A 5780-nucleotide genomic window follows, 5' to 3' on the forward strand; every position below is an offset into this window, starting at 1 on the left:
CATTTACAATTCTATAACTAGAAAAATATGTTAAAAACACACACATACAATACAAAAACAATTTTCAATTTCTTTTCTCTAGTTGATTGCACTTTTTAGCCATTTATGTAGTTACTATGGACTTAATACATACATATTATTAAAATTGGGGATACAATGGTTGTACTTATGTATAGCAACTTGAAATGCTCCAAAAAATGGCACTATAGCATGTAAAAATGTAAAGATGAGCTCTGGCAAACCTTTTCTATGTTAAAAGAGTTAAGGTATTTCTAAAAATCATGATTTAACTAAATGTTTAAAGTTGATCTTTTTTAGTTATTTGGATTAAAAATGAAAAAGACAAACCCTCTGTACCAAGAGGGTTACTTGTGTCTTCCCTCAGATATCAGATGTTAAATTTGAGATTTAGTCATACAGTATATCAGTATATCTTATTACATTATGGCAACAAGTGGATTAAAGCAAAGGCATAGGTTAACAATTATTTATATTTTTAAAGTAAGCCTCTGGAGGTAAGAGAAGGCCAAAAGGAGAGTGTCTCATTCCCTCGCTTTCTCTCAGTGCGTTTTAGCCCTGTGTTTCTTTCTGTCAGTGTCACGTCGTCCTCTCATGCTAGGTGTGTTTCTCCTTCCATGCTCCCTGAGATCTCTGTCCCTATTTTCCTGGTTTCCCAGTGTTTTGTTATTAGTTCCCAGTTTTTAGTGTTTGGTTTGGTTTTGCAAGTTATTTTTTGTGTACGTTATGCCACTGCAATAAAGTAGCCTCATTAAGTTAACCTCTTTGAGTTCAAGTCCTGTGTTTTTATCTACACCCTGCCTGCCACACAGCCGTACCATGATAATTTTTTCTTATTCTCTTATTCCAAGAATCTGAACATTAAAAACCCACATACTGCCAATGGAGAGATGCCAAACTGTGTTTCATTGTTTTGGTAACAGTGACAATAAAGATCAGCCCATTGTTCCTTCAGTGGGCTGATTTCAGTCATTATGCAAATTTACTGTTTATAAGAATTCGGGAAACCTGCAGTCAGCTGAGACTGAAGAAGTCACTTGGATGAGTGACGAAACGTTTCTCCCACAAAACGCTACATCCAGATGAACAGAATCAACTTTTGGAGAATAAAAGGTGCAATGTGATCCGTGGTAGTGCACATTGAGTGAGCTGTAGGACTAGAGGTAGGAATGCTGGTTGCTACTATAATAAATACGGTTTATACAGTGGGATGCAAAAGTTTGGGCAACCTTGTTAATAGTCATTATTTTCCTGTATAAATCGTTAGTTGTTACAAAAAAAAAAGGTCAGTTAAATATATCATATACGAGACACACACAGTGATATTTGAGAAGTGAAATGAAGTTTATTGGATTTAAAGAAAGTGTGCAATAATTGTTTAAACAAAATCAGGCAGGTGCATAAATTTGGGCACCACAAAAAAAGAAATGAAATCAAGATTTAGTTGATCGGCCTTTTGCAGAAATTACAGCCTCGAAATGCTTCCTGTAGGTTCCAGAGTCTGGATTGTGGTTGAAGGTATTTTGGACCATTCCTCTTTAGAAAACATCTCTAGTTCATTCAGGTTTGATGACTTCCGAGCATGGACAGCTCTCTTTAACTCACACCACAGATTTTCAATAATATTCAGGTCTGGGGACTGAGATGGCCATTCCAGAACGTTGTACTTGTTCCTCTGCATGAATGCCTTAGTGGATTTTGAGCAGTGTTTCGGGTCGTTGTCTTGTTGAAAGATCCAGCCCCGGCGCAGCTTCAGCTTTGTCACTGATTCCTGGACATTGGTCTCCAGAACCACCACCATATTTTACTGTAGGTAGCAGATGTTTTTCTTGGAATGCTGTGTTTTTTTTCCTCCATGCATAACACCCCTTGTTATGCCCAGATAACTCCATTTTAGTTTCATCAGTCCACAGCACCTTATTCCAGAAAGAAGCTGGCTTGTCCAAATGTGCTTTAGCAAACCTCAAAGCTCTGTTTGTGCTGTGGGCGGGGAAAAGGCTTCCTCTGCATCACTCTCGCATACAGCATCTCCTTGTGTAAAGTGCGCCGAATGATTGAACGATGCACAGTGACTCCATCTGCTGCAAGATGATGTTGTAGGTCTTTGGTGCTGGTCTGTGAGTTGACTGACTGTTCTCACCATTCGTCGCTTCTGTCTATCCGAGATTTTTCGAGCCTTAACTTGAACTGAGCCTGTAGTCTATCATTTTCTCAATATGTTCCTAAATGTGAAAACAGACAGCTTAAATCTCTGAGACAGCTTTCTGTGTCCTTCCCCTAAACCATGATGGTGAACAATCTTTCTCTTCAGGTCATTTGAGAGTTGTTTTGAGACCCCCATGTTGCCACTCTTCAGAGAAAATTAAAAGAGGAGGGAAACTTACAATTGACCCCCTTAAATACTCTTTCTCATTATTGGATTCACCTGTGTATGTAGGGTCAGGGGTCACTGAGCTTACCGAGCGAATTTGAGTTCCAATTAGTTCTAAAGGTTTTGGAATCACTAAAATGACAACAGTGCCCAAATTTATGCACCTGCCTGATTTTGTTTAAACAATTATTGCACACTTTCTGTAAATCCAATAAACTTTGTTTCACTTCTCAAATATTACTGTGTGTGTCTCCTATATGATTTATTTAACTGACATTTTTATTGTAACAACCAACAATTTATACAGGACAATAATAACTATTAACAAGGTTGCCCAAACTTTTGCATCCCACTGTAAATAGAGGTAGGGGTGTCTTGATGCATCCAGGTAAGTAAATCCCAAAAGGTTGACTCTGGTCATCTGAATGTACTGTTTTCAGTGGGAGAAACATTTCATCACTAATCCAAGTGACTTCTTCAGTCTTAGCTGACTGCAGGTTTCCCCAACCTTATAAACAGTACATTTGCACAATGACTAAAACTAGCACCAATGAATGGATAATGGGCTGGGAGGTAATTTCCTTGATCATTAATATGCAAATTCTCATGACTACCAAGGTTATTATCGTTAACGAAAACTAACAAAATAACGAAAACTAGAAATAAAAAACATTTTCGTTAACAGAAATAAAAATAAAAATGAGACTTTGCAAAAAAAGAAAAACTAAAACTGAAATGACCGTTCACAAAACTAACTAAAATTAACTAGTTTTCGTCATGCGTCATGTGTCATACGTTAGTCTAGGGTGAGAATGAAGTGTAGTTTCCAGGTTATGTTCTTGCTGTGCCTCATTATGCCAGCAGGTGGCAAGTACCTCAGTCGGGTCATCTGTGTTGCTGCTCCGTCCACGCTGTTACGGATTCAAATATTGGGGATGGATACAAGAGGAAAAACCACAATAACAACACTGGTCCGGCCGGGTTGAGTCAAACGATGATTTTAATGATCACACGCGTGGGAGATGGACACCGTACGCAGACAGCATCAGATCTCAAAATGGTGGAGCATTGATCAAACTCTTATAGCCTCTAGTGGCCCCCACCTAATCATAAAAGCCTAAACATTCACATTCTTTCTCTCACACAGTGCCTAAGCTACAACCTTGGCTCCCTGTTTATCTGCTCCCGCTGAGATGGGGCAGAAAACTCCAGTATGTTCTGTTCTCTTCTAATCAGACAAATAAGGCGATGACTTTCTGCAAACAGTATTTCTCATAACTCAGCAGTATAATGCATCATAAAACAATATCATTCATTCACAATCAACCAGCAGTCTAATGTAATGCAACTCAGCTTAACAAATGCAATAGTTATCACCTTCTTCTAATTCAGGAGAATAATGCAAACTAAAACTACATAATAATTCACCATCTTTAATTAAGGGTCTAACATGGCATAAAATAATATTATAATCTGACAACGCGTAGCATCATGTCAGCAAAAGTCGGGAGAAAGTGCCAGAGTCCAATTTGGGATTACTTTGAATATGACTGTGTTTTAGATAAAAGCAAGTGTCTTGTAGTGGAAAGAGATAAAATATGTGGGACATTTCTAAAGGGGAAAAATCCCACAAACCTTAAAGTGCACTTGAAAAGTTCGCACAAGAAAGCTAACCTAGCTTACCTTGAGAAGGTAAGGGAGCACGCCCAAGCCTCATCCCCAGAAACAGAAGCTAACCCCAGGCAAGGCAGCGTGATGCATCCCAAGACAACTCCACAAAAAACATTAATGCAGTGCTTCCAACGGCGACCCGATGGCTGCTGGTTGGTCAATTCGCAGGAACATCACAAGCGAGAGGAAGAGGAAGAGGAAGAGGAGGTATAAACCGTGTCTGCCGTCTATCGTAATGGGAAATGTGCGATCGTTGGCAAATAAAATCGACGAGCTCTCAGCACTGGTACGGAGTCAGAGGGAATACCGAGAGTGTAGCCTGATGTGTTTCACCAAATCATGGATGCACCAGGACATTCCCGATGAGAATGCTTCCGTGGAAGGCTTCCACACTGTTCGGGCGGACAGGGACAGCATCGCTAGCGGTAAGTGGAAAGGAGGTGGGCTTGCTGTTTTAGTTAACAACCGGTGGTGTAACCCTGCCAACATAACAATCAAAGAAAAGATTTGTTGCCCGGACATTGAACTGTGTGCTGTTGGACTCAGGCCGTATTATTTACCCAGGGAATTCTCTCACGTCATCTTGGTGGCTGTTTATGTTCCTCCCTCTGCTAACCCCACAGCTACATGTGACACTATCCACTCTGCCATAGCCTGGTTACAGACTCAGCACCCGAGTGCCTTTATTGTGATCTCGGGTGACTTCAACCATGTATCACTGGACAATACACTAACAACATTCAGACAATATGTGGACTGTCCCACCAGGGGAGAGAAAATTTTAGACTTACTGTATGCTAACGTCAAGGATGCATACAGCTCCTCCTCCCTCCCCCCACTTGGTAGGTCAGATCATAACCTGATTCACCTCACCCCCCGCTATGTGCCAAATGTGAGGAGGGAACCTGTGACCACCAGGACTGTTAGGAGGTGGTCAGAGGAGGCAATAGCGGAACTACAGGGCTGTTTCGAGGTGACCAACTGGGAAACACTCTGTGAGCCTCACGCCGAGGACATCAATGGGCTTACTGAGTGTATCACAGACTACATAACTTTCTGCACCGACTCCATTGTTCCAGCTCAGACTGTTCATTGTTACCCAAATAACAAGCCGTGGGTGACTAAGGACATCAAAGCCCTCCTCAACAACAAGAAGAGGGCTTTCAGAGGGGGCAATAAAGAGGAGGTGAGGAAGGTCCAGGTGTTACTAAAGGACAAGATCAGAGAGGCTAAGGACAATTACAGGAGGAAGCTGGAGTGGAAACTCCAGCAGAACAGCATGAGAGAGGTGTGGAGGGGCATGAAGACCATCACTGGATTCAGGCCAACCAACAGCAGGGGAGCTGAGGGAGGTGAGAATAGAGCTAACGAGTTGAATCTGTTTTTCAATAGATTCGACACCACAGTGTCTGCTCCCACCCCCACAACCTCACCTGTAGTCAGCCTGGAATCCAGAGCCACACCACTGTGCCAGCCTCTCTCTTCACATGGCGCTGTTGCCTCCTGTGAGAGTCCTGTCACCCCTCCCCCACCCATCACCTTCACTCAATACCAGGTTGAGATACAAATGAGGAGACTTCACTCAGGCAAGTCTGCTGGACCAGACGGAGTGAGTCCCCTCGTCCTCAAGACCTGTGCCCCCCAGCTGTGTGGAGTCTTTCATAAACTGTTTATGCTGAGTCTGAGTCTGCAGAGGGTCCCAGTGATGTGGAAGACATCA

The sequence above is a fragment of the Perissodus microlepis genome, chromosome 3, assembly GCF_051167445.1.
Source record: "Perissodus microlepis isolate ML-2025 ecotype Zambia chromosome 3, ASM5116744v1, whole genome shotgun sequence".
NCBI classification, from domain to species: domain Eukaryota; kingdom Metazoa; phylum Chordata; class Actinopteri; order Cichliformes; family Cichlidae; genus Perissodus; species Perissodus microlepis.